An 11,519-nucleotide genomic window follows, 5' to 3' on the forward strand; every position below is an offset into this window, starting at 1 on the left:
AGAAATCTGTATGCAGCTCAGGAAGCAACAGTGAGAACTGGACATGGAACAACAGACTGGTTCCAAATCGGGAAAGGAGTACAACAAGGCTCTATATTGTCACCCTGCTTATTTAACTTATATTCAGAGTACATCATGAGAAATGCTGGGCTGGATGAAGCACAAGCTAGAATGAAGATTGCTGGGAGAAATATCAATACCTTAGATATGCAGATGACACCACCCTTATGGCAGAAAGTGAAGAGGAGCTAAAGAGACTCTTGATGAAAGTGAAAGAGCAGTGAAAAAGTTGGCTTAAAACTCAACATTCGGTGCTCGCTTCGGCAGCACATATACTAAAATTGGAACGATACAGAGAAGATTAGCATGGCCCCTGCGCAAGGATGACACGCAAATTCGTGAAGCGTTCCATATTTTTAAGACAGCCTTCTGAATGGGAGAAAATAATAGCAAATGAAGCAACTGACAAACAACTAATCTCAAAAATATACAAGCAACTTATGCAGCTCAATTCCAGAAAAATAAACGACCCAATCAAAAAATGGGCCAAAGAACTAAATAGACATTTCTCCAAAGAAGACATACGGATGGCTAACAAACACATGAAAAGATGCTCAACATCACTCATTATCAGAGAAATGCAAATCAAAACCACAATGAGGTACCACTTCATAACAGTCAGAATGGCTGCGATCCAAAAATCTGCAAGCAATAAATGCTGGAGAGGGTGTGGAGAAAAGGGAACCCTCTTACACTGTTGGTGGGAATGCAAACTAGTACAGCCACTATGGAGAACAGTGTGGAGATTCCTTAAGAAATTGCAAATAGAACTACCTTATGACCCAGCAATCCCACTGCTGGGCATACACACCGAGGAAACCAGAATTGAAAGAGACACATGTACCCCAATGTTCATCGCAGCACTGTTTATAATAGCCAGGACATGGAAACAACCTAGATGTCCATCAGCAGATGAATGGATAAGAAAGCTGTGGTACATATACACAATGGAGTATTACTCAGCCGTTAAAAAGAATTCATTTGAATCAGTTCTGATGAGATGGATGAAACTGGAGCCGATTATACAGAGTGAAGTAAGCCAGAAAGAAAAACACCAATACAGTTTACTAACACATATATATGGAATTTAGAAAGATGGCAATGACGACCCTGTATGCAAGACAGGAAAAAAGACACAGCTGTGTATAACGGACTTTTGGACTCAGAGGGAGAGGGAGAGGGTGGGATGATTTGGGAGAATGGCATTCTATCATGTCTACTATCATGTAAGAATTGAATCGCCAGTCTATGTCTGACGCAGGATACAGCATGCTTGGGGCTGGTGCATGGGGATGACCCACAGAGATGTTATGGGGAGGGAGGTGGGAGGGGGGTTCATGTTTGGGAACACATGTAAGAATTAAAGATCTTAAAATAAAAAAAAAATACATCGTTTAATGTAAAAAAACAAAACAAAACAAAACAAAACTCAACATTCGGAAAACTAAGATCATGGCATCCAGTCCCATCACTTCACGGGAAATAGATGGGGAAACAGTGGAAACAGTGGCTGACTTTATTTTTGGGGGGCCCCAAAATCACTGCAGATGGTGACTGAAGCCATGAAATTAAAAGATGCTTGCTCCTGGGAAGAAAAGCTACGACCAACCTAGACAGCATATTAAAAAGCAGAGATATTACTCTGCCAACTAAGGTCTGTCTAGTCAAAGCTGTTTTTTCCAGTAGTCATATATGGATGTGAGAGTTGGACTATAAAGAAAACTGAGTGCTGAAGAATTGATGGTTTTGAACTGCGGTGTTGGAGAAGACTCTTGAGAGTCCCTTGGACTGCAAGGAGATCCAACCAGTCCATCCTAAAGGAGATCAGTCCTGAATATTCATTGGAAGGGCTGATGCTGAAGCTGAAACTCCAATACTTTGGCCACCTGATATGAAGAACTGACTCATTTGAAAAGACCCTGATGCTGGGAAAGATTGAAGGCAGGAGGAGAAGGGGACTACAGAGGATGAAATGGTTGGGTGGCATCACTGACTCAATGGACATGAGTTTGAGTAAATTCTGGGAGTTGGTGATGGACAAGGAGGCCTGGCATGCTGCAGTCTATGGGGTTGCAAACAGTTGGACACGACTGAGAGACTGAACTGAACTGAACATCATACTTAATGTTGATGGACTGAATGCTTTCTCTCTTAAGACCAGGAACAAAACAAAGATGTCTGTTATTGTCACTTCTATTCAACACTGATCTAGATATTCTATGCAGCATGAAAAAGAAAAAAAATTAAAGGTAACCAAACCAGAAAAGATGGAGAAGGCAATGGCACCCCACTCCAGTACTCTTGCCTGGAAAATCCCATGGACGGAGGAGCCTGGTAGGCTGCAGTCCACGGGGTCACTAAGAGTTGGATACGACTGAGCAACTTCACTTTCACTTTCCACTTTCATGCATTGGAGAAGGAAATGGCAATCTACTCCAGTGTTCGTGCCTGGAGAATCCCAGGGACAGGGGAGCCTGGTGGGCTGCCGTCTATGGGGTTGCACAGAGTCAGACACGACTGAAGCGACTGAGCAGCAGCAGCATCAGCAGCAGCAGCAAACCGGAAAAGATGTAATACTGTCTTTATTTGCAAATGATATGATCCTATTTGTAGAAAATCCCAAGGAATTCACACAAAAAAGATTAGAATAAATGATGACCACAGACTACAAGAGCAACATGTGAAAATTAGAAAATCAAATATCCCAATTTAAAAAATTGGCAGAGGAGGTGAAAAGACATTTTTCCAAAGAAGACATACAGATTGCCAACAGGCACATGAAAAGATGCTCAGCATCACTGATCATCAGGGAAATGCAAATCAAAACCACAGTGAGATACCACCTCACACCTGCCAGAATGGCTATCATCAAATAGACAAGTAGCAAGTGTTGGCAAGGATGTGGAGAAAAGGGGAACTTCCTGCATTGTTGATGGGAATGTAAATTTGTGCGACCACTATGGGAAACAGATGGAGATTTCTCAAAAAATTGAAACTAAAGATATCATACAATCTAGCAATTTCTATCTTGCATATTTATCTGAAGAAAACAAAAACACTAACTAGAAAAGATACATGCATCCCCATGTTCACTGCAGCATTATTTACAATGGCCAAGATATGGAAGTGACCTAAGTGCCCATCAATAGACAATGGATAAATAAGATGTGGTTGCTTGGACATAGAGACTGTTATTCAGAGTGAAGTCAGACAAAGACAAATATCGTATGATATTGCTTATATGTGGAATCTAAAAAATGGTACAAATGAACTTATTTATAAAACAGAAATAGAGTCACATATGTAGAAAACAAACTTATGGTTCAGTTCAGTTCAGTTCAGTTGCTCAGTCGTGTCTGACTCTTTGCGACCCCATGAATCACAGCACCCTAGGCCTCCCTGTCCATCACCAACTCCCGGAGTTCACTCAGACTCACGTCCATCAAGTCGGTGATGCCATCCAGCCATCTCATCCTCTGTCGTCCCCTTCTCCTCCTGCCCCCAATCCCTCCCAGCATCACAGTCTGTTCCAATGAGTCAACTCTTCGCATGAGGTGGCCAAAGTACTGGAGTTTCAGCTTTAGCGTCATTCCTTCCAAAGAACACCCAGGGCTGATCTCCTTTAGAATGGACTGGTTGGATCCTCTTGCGGTCCAAAGGACTCTCAGGAGTCTTCTCCAACACCACAGTTCAAAAGCATCAACTCTTTGGCGCTCAGCTTTCTTCACAGTCCAACTCTCACATCCATACATGACCACAGGAAAAACCATAGCCTTGACTAGATGGACCTTTGTTGGCTAAGTACTGTCTCTGCTTTTGAATATGCTATCTAGGTTGGTCATAACTTTTCTTCCAAGGAGTAAGCGTTTTTTAATTTCATGGCTGAAATCACCATCTGCAGTGATTTTGGAGCCCAAAAAATAAAGTCTGACACTGTTTCCACTGTTTCCCCATCTATTTCCCATGAAGTGATGGGACCGCATGCCATGATCTTAGTTTTCTGAATGTTGAGCTTTAAGCCAACTTTTTCACTCTCCTCTTTCACTTTCAAGAGGCTTTTTAGTTCCTTTTCACTTTCTGCCATAAGGGTGGTGTCATCTGCATATCTGAGGTTATTGATATTTCTCCCAACAATCTTGATTCCAGCTTGTGTTCCTTCCAGTCCAGCGTTTCTCATGATGTACTCTGCATATAAGTTAAATAAGCAGGGTGACAATATACAGCCTTGACGTACTCCTTTTCCTATTTGGAGCCAGTCTGTTGTTCCATGTCCAGTTCTAACTGTTGCTTCCTGACCTGCATATAGCCTTCTCAAGAGGCAGGTCAGGTGGTCTGGTATTCCCATCTCTTGAAGAATTTTTCACAGTTTATTGTGATCCACAGTCAAAGGCTTTGGCATAGTCAATAAAGCAGAAATAGATGTTTTTCTGGAACTCTCTTGCTTTTTCGATGATCCAGAGGATGTTGGCAATTTGATCTCTGGTTCCTCTGCCTTTTCTAAAACCAGCTTGAACATCTGGAATTTCACAGTTCACATATTGCTGAAGCCTGGCTTGGAGAATTTTGAGCATTACTTTACTAGCATGTGAGATGAGTGCAAGAGGAAAGCATGGCTGGGGGCGGGTGGTGAGGGATAAAATGGGAGCTTGGGATTGACATATATACATCACTATAAATAAAATAGATAACTAATACAAACTTACTGAATAGCACAGGGAACTCTACTCAATATTCTGTAATGACCTATTTGGGAAAAGAACCTTAAAAAGAGTGGGTTATTGAATATATATAATCAATTTCCTTTGTTGAACACCTGAAACTAACACATTGTAAGTCAACTATCCTCCAGGAAAAATTAGTTTTAATAAAAAATAAAAGAATGTGTTTTCTAAAACAGAAAGATGATATATACACACATACACAAAGAAAAATTACTCAGCCATAAAAAATTAAATCTTGCCATTTTAGACAACATGGTTGAATCTAGAGGGCATTATGCTAAATAAAATAAATCAGGCAGAGAAATAAAAAAACTGTATGACTTATATGTGGAATCCAAATAACAAAACAAAGGAACATATAATAAAACAAAAACAGTTACAGATACAGAGAACAAACAAGTGGCTGCCAGAGGGGAGAGGGGCAGATGGAGAAATAGGTGAGAGATTAAGAGGTACAAAGTTATTTGCAAAACATATAACTGGTATGGAATATAAAATGAGGGGAATACAGTCAATAACTATGTAATATCTCAGTATGGTAACGTATTGTATGACTTTTCATGATCATTTTGAAATGTATAGAAATATCACCATACAAAAAACAGACAGCTAGTGGGAAGGAAGTTCCTGTATAACAAAGGGAACTCAACCCGGTGCTCAGTGACAACCTAGAGGGTTGTGATGGGGGGAGGTGGGAGGGAGGTTTGAGAAGGAGGGGACATATGTATACCAAGACTGATTGACATTGCTATACAGCAAAAACCAACACAACGTTGAAAACTATCCTCCAATTAAAAATAAATTTTGAAAAAATTACTATGTTGTGTCACAGGAACTAACATACCATTGTAGGTCAATTATATGTCAGAAACAAACTTTAAAAAAAAAAGCAAGATCAGATTTCTGGCCACAAGAGGTAGGGGTTGAGGGGAGGGGGATTAGATGAAAGCAGTCAAAAGGTATAAACTTCCAGTTCTGAGTAAGTACTCGGGAGGTAATATACAAAAGTAATAATTAACACTGCTGTGTATTATATATGAAGATAAAGAGAACAAACCCTTAGACTTGTCATCAAAAGGAAAAATACATTTTTCTATGTCTTTAATTTTGTATCTATATGAGATGATGGATAGTCACTGAACTTATTGTTCAAGATATCACTTCAAGAGATATTATGCTGTATATCTTAAACTTACACAGAGCTGTTATAGCAGTTATATCTCAATAAAACTGGAAGAAAAAAATAAACAGTATCAACTGCAAAAGAAAAAAGAAAGAAAATTAACTAATTTTTACATATGAGCAACCTCAAAATGAAATTTAAAAAATTATATTCATAAGCATCAAAAACAACTAAGTAGGAATACATTTAACAAAAGAAGTACAAGACTTCTTGCACTAGTACAGTGAAAACTAAAAAAACATGATGGAGAGAAGGTAAAGATAATTTAAATGAATGGAGAGAATTCCATATTTATGAATTGGAAGAACCAATATCGTCAGGATAGTAATTCCCTCTCAGTTCAATTCAGTCGCTCAGTCATGTCTGACTCTTTGCGACCCCATGAATCGCAGCACACCAGGCCTCCCTGTCCATCACCAACTCCCAGAGTTCACTCAACCTCACGTCCATCAAGTCCGTGATGCCATCCAGCCATCTCATCCTCTGTTGTCCCCTTCTCCTCCTGACCCCAATCCGTCCCAGCATCACAGTCTGTTCCAATGAGTCAACTCTTCGCATGAGGTGGCCAAAGTACTGGAGTTTCAGCTTTAGCATCATTCCTTCCAAAGGAATCCAAGGGTTGATCTCCTTCAGAATGGACTGGTTGGATCTCCTTGCATTCCAAGGGACTCTCAAAGGTCTTCTCCAACACGACAGTTCAAAAGCATCAATTCTTCAGCACTCAGCCTTCTTCACAGTCCAACTCTCACATCCATACACGACTACTGGAAAAACCATAGCCTTGACTAGACTGACCTTAGTCGGCAAACTAATGTCTCTGCTTTTGAATATGCTATCTAGGTTGGTCATAACTTTTCTTCCAAGGAGTTAAGCGTCTTTTAATTTCATGGCTAAATTCCCTCTAGGTGAGATCTATTAATTTAATGTGATCCCTACCGAAGTTACAGCAAGCTTTTCTGAAGAAACTGACAAGCTGAACCTAAAATTTATATGGAAATTTGAAGGACTTAGAATAGTCAAAGCCAATTTGAAAAAAAGAAGAACAAAGTTGGAGGATTGCTTTTTATTTATTTTAAAATTTTTATTGGAGTATAGTTGCTTTACAATGCTGTAAAACATGGAGGATTTTTACTACCTGTTTAAAAACTTACTGTAAAGACACAGTAATCAAGACAGTGTGTCATACAGATCAATAGAAAAGAATTCAAGAAATCAACCTTTACACGTATGTCAACTGCTTTTCAATATAGGTACCAAGACAATTCATTACAAAAAGGATAGTCTTTTCAACAAATGGCTTAGGACAACTGGATACCCATATAGGAAAAAGTAAACTTAGATCTTTACTTCATACCATAAAAAGATTAACTCAAAACAGATCAGACTTAAATGTAAGAGCTAAAACTATAAAACTTTGAGAAGAAAACATAGGAGAAAAAAGTCTTTGTGAGCTTCGGGTAGGCAAGAAGTTTTAGATACGACACCAATAGCATAATCCATAAAATAAAAAAATAAATTTGACTTCACCAAAATAAAACACTGCACTTCAAAGATACCACTGGTAAAAGACAAGCCACAGAAATGGAGAAAATATCTGCATATCATTTATTTGATAAGAGATTTGTATCGAGACTATACAAAGAACTCTTACAGCTCAGTAATAAAACAATCCAATCAAAAAGTGGGCAAAATATTTGAATACACATTTCACCGAAGAAATATGAATGGCTAGTAATCACATGAAAAGATGCTCAACATCATCAGTCATTAGGAAAATGCAAATTAAAACCACATTGAGATACTACTGCATATCCACTAAAACTGCTGTAATAAAAAACGGATAATACCAAGTGTTGGAAAAGATGTGGAGAAACCAGAACTCCCTCATACATTGTTGATGGGAATATAAAATTGAGAGCCACTTTGGAAAATAGTTTAGTAGTTTCTTAAAAAGTGGAACACAGACTTACCATAGAAGCTAATATTCCATTCCTCAGAAATTTACTTAAAAGAAATTAAAACATACATCTACACAGACTTGAATACTGATGTTCTTAGTAGATTTATTCTTGACAGCCAAAAAGTGGAAATAATCCAAATGTACATCAACTGGTGAATGCATAAACAAAACATGATATTAACTTTACAGTGTAATACTATCTAGCAATAAGAGAAACTACTGAATCTCAAAAACATCCTGATTAGAATTCAGATGCTGATGTAGAAGCATGAGAGAATTTTCTGAGGTGATGGCAATGTTCTATATTTTGCTTGGGCTGATGGATACATGGGTATATAAAATAATCAAAACTCATCAAACTGAGCACTTGATATTTGTGCATTTTACTGGTAGATTATACCTAAATAAATTAAAATTTGCTTGATTCTGTTATAAAAGTCCCAAGTGAGAAATGCTTGGCTTCCAATGTTAGTATTAGAAAGAAGAAAAGCTAAAAGAAAATTAATGAGTTAAGTACTTAGTAAAAATTAGTACAATAAATCCAAAGAAAGTAGAAGGAAGGAAATAATGAAGGTAAAAATTCAATGAAATAAAAAGCACAACACAGACTCAACAAAGCCAAAAACTGGTCCTTTGAAAAGGCCAATAAAAGTTTTGAAAAAATAGGCCATGAGTCATAACAGCAGTTGATGAGAAATTTCTGAGACAAAAGATTATTGGAATACTGTTCTTGAGAACACAAACCAAAGACTAATGGTTTTTGTTGTATTTTTTACAACCCTTTGGAGAGGCTGAAGATGATTTACAAATCACAAAGTTACTAAGACAAGATAATTTGAAAGGAATAAAGGTTTTCTTTAAATTTGAGCTATAATCTGTATCTTGCCACTATTAAATGCATTCCTGGTTAATTGCAGCTCCTTCTGCGATAGTCTTGACATTAACACACATTATTTTTAAAGGGTTGATTTTTAACTCTTCTGTAGTATACTACCTAAAATTATGATTTCTGCTAAGTCTTTTTATGTTTGTTGTAGGAAACATATTACTCACTGTATCCTTGTAATAGGAAATTATATTTTATAGGAAGTATTTATTGTAGGAATATAGATTGCAATGGATATACCCACCTGATAGTGATAAACTTTCATGTATAATTTCACTATTATGTAAGTTGCACGAATTCACTTGCTGGTCTTGGCTTTCCCCCATAAACTTGTTTGAGAAAATAAACTTGTGATTCTAATAGAGTCAATGCTAACATAGACAAGAAGCCTGTTCCTTTAACAATCCTTTCCATTCCTGTTGCTAAGGTAACAACCAATACTGCATTGTGAATTCTCAAAGTACTTTAAGTCAAAGAAATTATTACCTCTCGGGGATTCCCATAAAATACCTTTGGGACCAATATTTTCATCTTTAATTTTAACCATGGCTGAATCAAAGGTGGCTTACAGTTTTACTTCATAACAGAATAAAAGCACCAGAAAACCTACATAATGAATCCCTTCTGACTAACATTTAGGTGTTCTGTAATTGTTGCTATACTAAGCAATGCTGGAATAAACTTCCTTCTACATAGATCTTTGTGAACATGAGCAAATACTTCATTATGATATATTCCCAGATATGGAATTCTGGGCCAAAGGGTGAGATGTTTTAAATCTCGATAAATGTAATCAAACTGTCCTTTTTAAAGAATGTAGCAGTGGAAATTCCCTGGTGCTCTAGGGGCTAAGACTCTGAGCTCCCAATGCAGGGGGTCCAGGTTTGATCCCTGCTCAGGGAACTAGTTCCCACATGCCACAAATTAAGAGTTCAAATGCTACAGGTAAGTGTTCACATGCTGCAACTAAAGATCCTTCAGGCCGCAATGAAAAGAACTCACATGCTGCAACAAAAATTGAAGATCCACGTGCAGCAACTAAGAGCTGGTGTAGTCAAATAAATAAACTAAATATTTTTAAAGTGTTCCTGCAAATAAAAACATCAATAATGACAAATTTAAAAAACTGTACTAGTTTACACTTCTCACCAACAATATATCCTCACCAACACTGGTTGCTATATATCTTTTTAATTTTTGCCAATTTAATGAGTGAAAATGAATTGTATTATTAGTTTCATACATTTATTACTGGATAGGCCATTTCACAAATGTTTATTGAGAACTTGGTATTTCTTTTATAAGCGGCCTGTACATATTTCCAAGATGGATTTTCACAGTTGCCAAAAAGTTGAAGTCAGACATATTGTCCCAAACAGTTCTTTATCCTCCAGAAGAGCGTGACTACCCTGCTGCCCAATGTTTGTAAACATTCCTTCAAATGCAAGCATTAAGAGGAGCATTTAAGTTCTTCCTGAATAGTGATATGATCCATGACAATGAAAGTCAATGGCCCGGCACAGAACAAGTTTTTTCTGAACCCGCAAGACCCTACCTTCTAAGAGTCACTGGCAGCAGCACAGCCCTTCCCTGTTGTGGAGCCTGAGGCAAAAAGAACACTCCATGGAGATGAGATGCCACTTCTGCTCCTGCCTGTGGGGCTTCACTGCCACCAACTTCCATCTTTGTCCAAATCACATCAGCAGCACTCAGTGTGCTCATGAGTCTACATGAGTCCTCTTCTTGTTTGTCTTTAGCCCACCAAAACAGATACAATATGTCTTTTGTCCTATTTCTATTCTCTTATTGATTTGTACTAGGAATAGAAGTACATTCACGTCACAGTAATCCAAGTCTATGCCCCAACCACTGATGCCGAAGAAGCTGAAGTTGACTGGTTCTATGAAGACCTACAAGATCTCCTAGAACTAACACCAAAAAAAGATGTCCTTTTCATCATAGGGGACTGGAATGCAAAAGTAGAAAAGTCAAGAGATACCTGGGGTAACAGGCAAGTTTGGCCTTGGAGTACAAAATGAAGCAGGGCAAAGGCTAACAGAGTTTTGCCAAGAGAACACATTGCTCATAGCAAACACCTTCTTCCAACAACACAAGAGATGACTCAACACATGGACATAACCAGAGGGTCAATACCGAAATCAGATTGGTTATATTCTTTGTAGCCAAAGATGAAAAAGCCCTATACAGTCAGCAAAAACAAGACCTGGAACCATCTGTGGCTCAGATCATCAGCTCCTTAGCACAAAATTCAGGTCTAATTGAAGAAAATAGGGAAAACCACTAGGCCATCCAGGTATGACCTAAATCAAATCCCTTTTGATTATACAGTGGAGGTGATGAACTGACTCAAGGGATTAGATCTGGGAGACAGAGTGCCTGAAGAACTGTGGATGGAGGTTCATACTGTACAGGGGGTAGTGGCCAAAACCATCCCAAAGAAAAAGAAATGCAAGAAGGCCGAGTGGTTGTCTGATGAGGCTTTACAAACATCTGAGGAAAGAAGAGAAGCAAAAAGCAATGGAGAAAGGGAAAGATATACCCAACTGAATGCAGAGTTCCAGAGACGAGCAAGGAGAGATAACAAGGTCTTCTTAAATGAATGATGCAAAGAAGTAGAGAACAATAGAATGGGAAAGACTAGAGGTCTCTTCAAGAAAACTGGAGATATCAAGGGAACATTTCACGCAA

General features: G+C 38.2%; 1 non-coding gene across 1 annotated transcript; it reads left to right on the plus strand.

Annotated features, from left to right (window-relative positions):
* Window positions 1-311: 311 nt before the first annotated feature.
* On the plus strand, window positions 312-418 carry LOC138072110 (U6 spliceosomal RNA). Its single transcript, XR_011144257.1, has one exon. It is a non-coding gene; the product is annotated as a U6 spliceosomal RNA (small nuclear RNA).
* Window positions 419-11,519: the final 11,101 nt, after the last annotated feature.

The sequence above is a fragment of the Capricornis sumatraensis genome, chromosome X (genome assembly GCF_032405125.1).
Source record: "Capricornis sumatraensis isolate serow.1 chromosome X, serow.2, whole genome shotgun sequence".
Classification (NCBI taxonomy): Eukaryota; Metazoa; Chordata; class Mammalia; order Artiodactyla; family Bovidae; genus Capricornis; species Capricornis sumatraensis.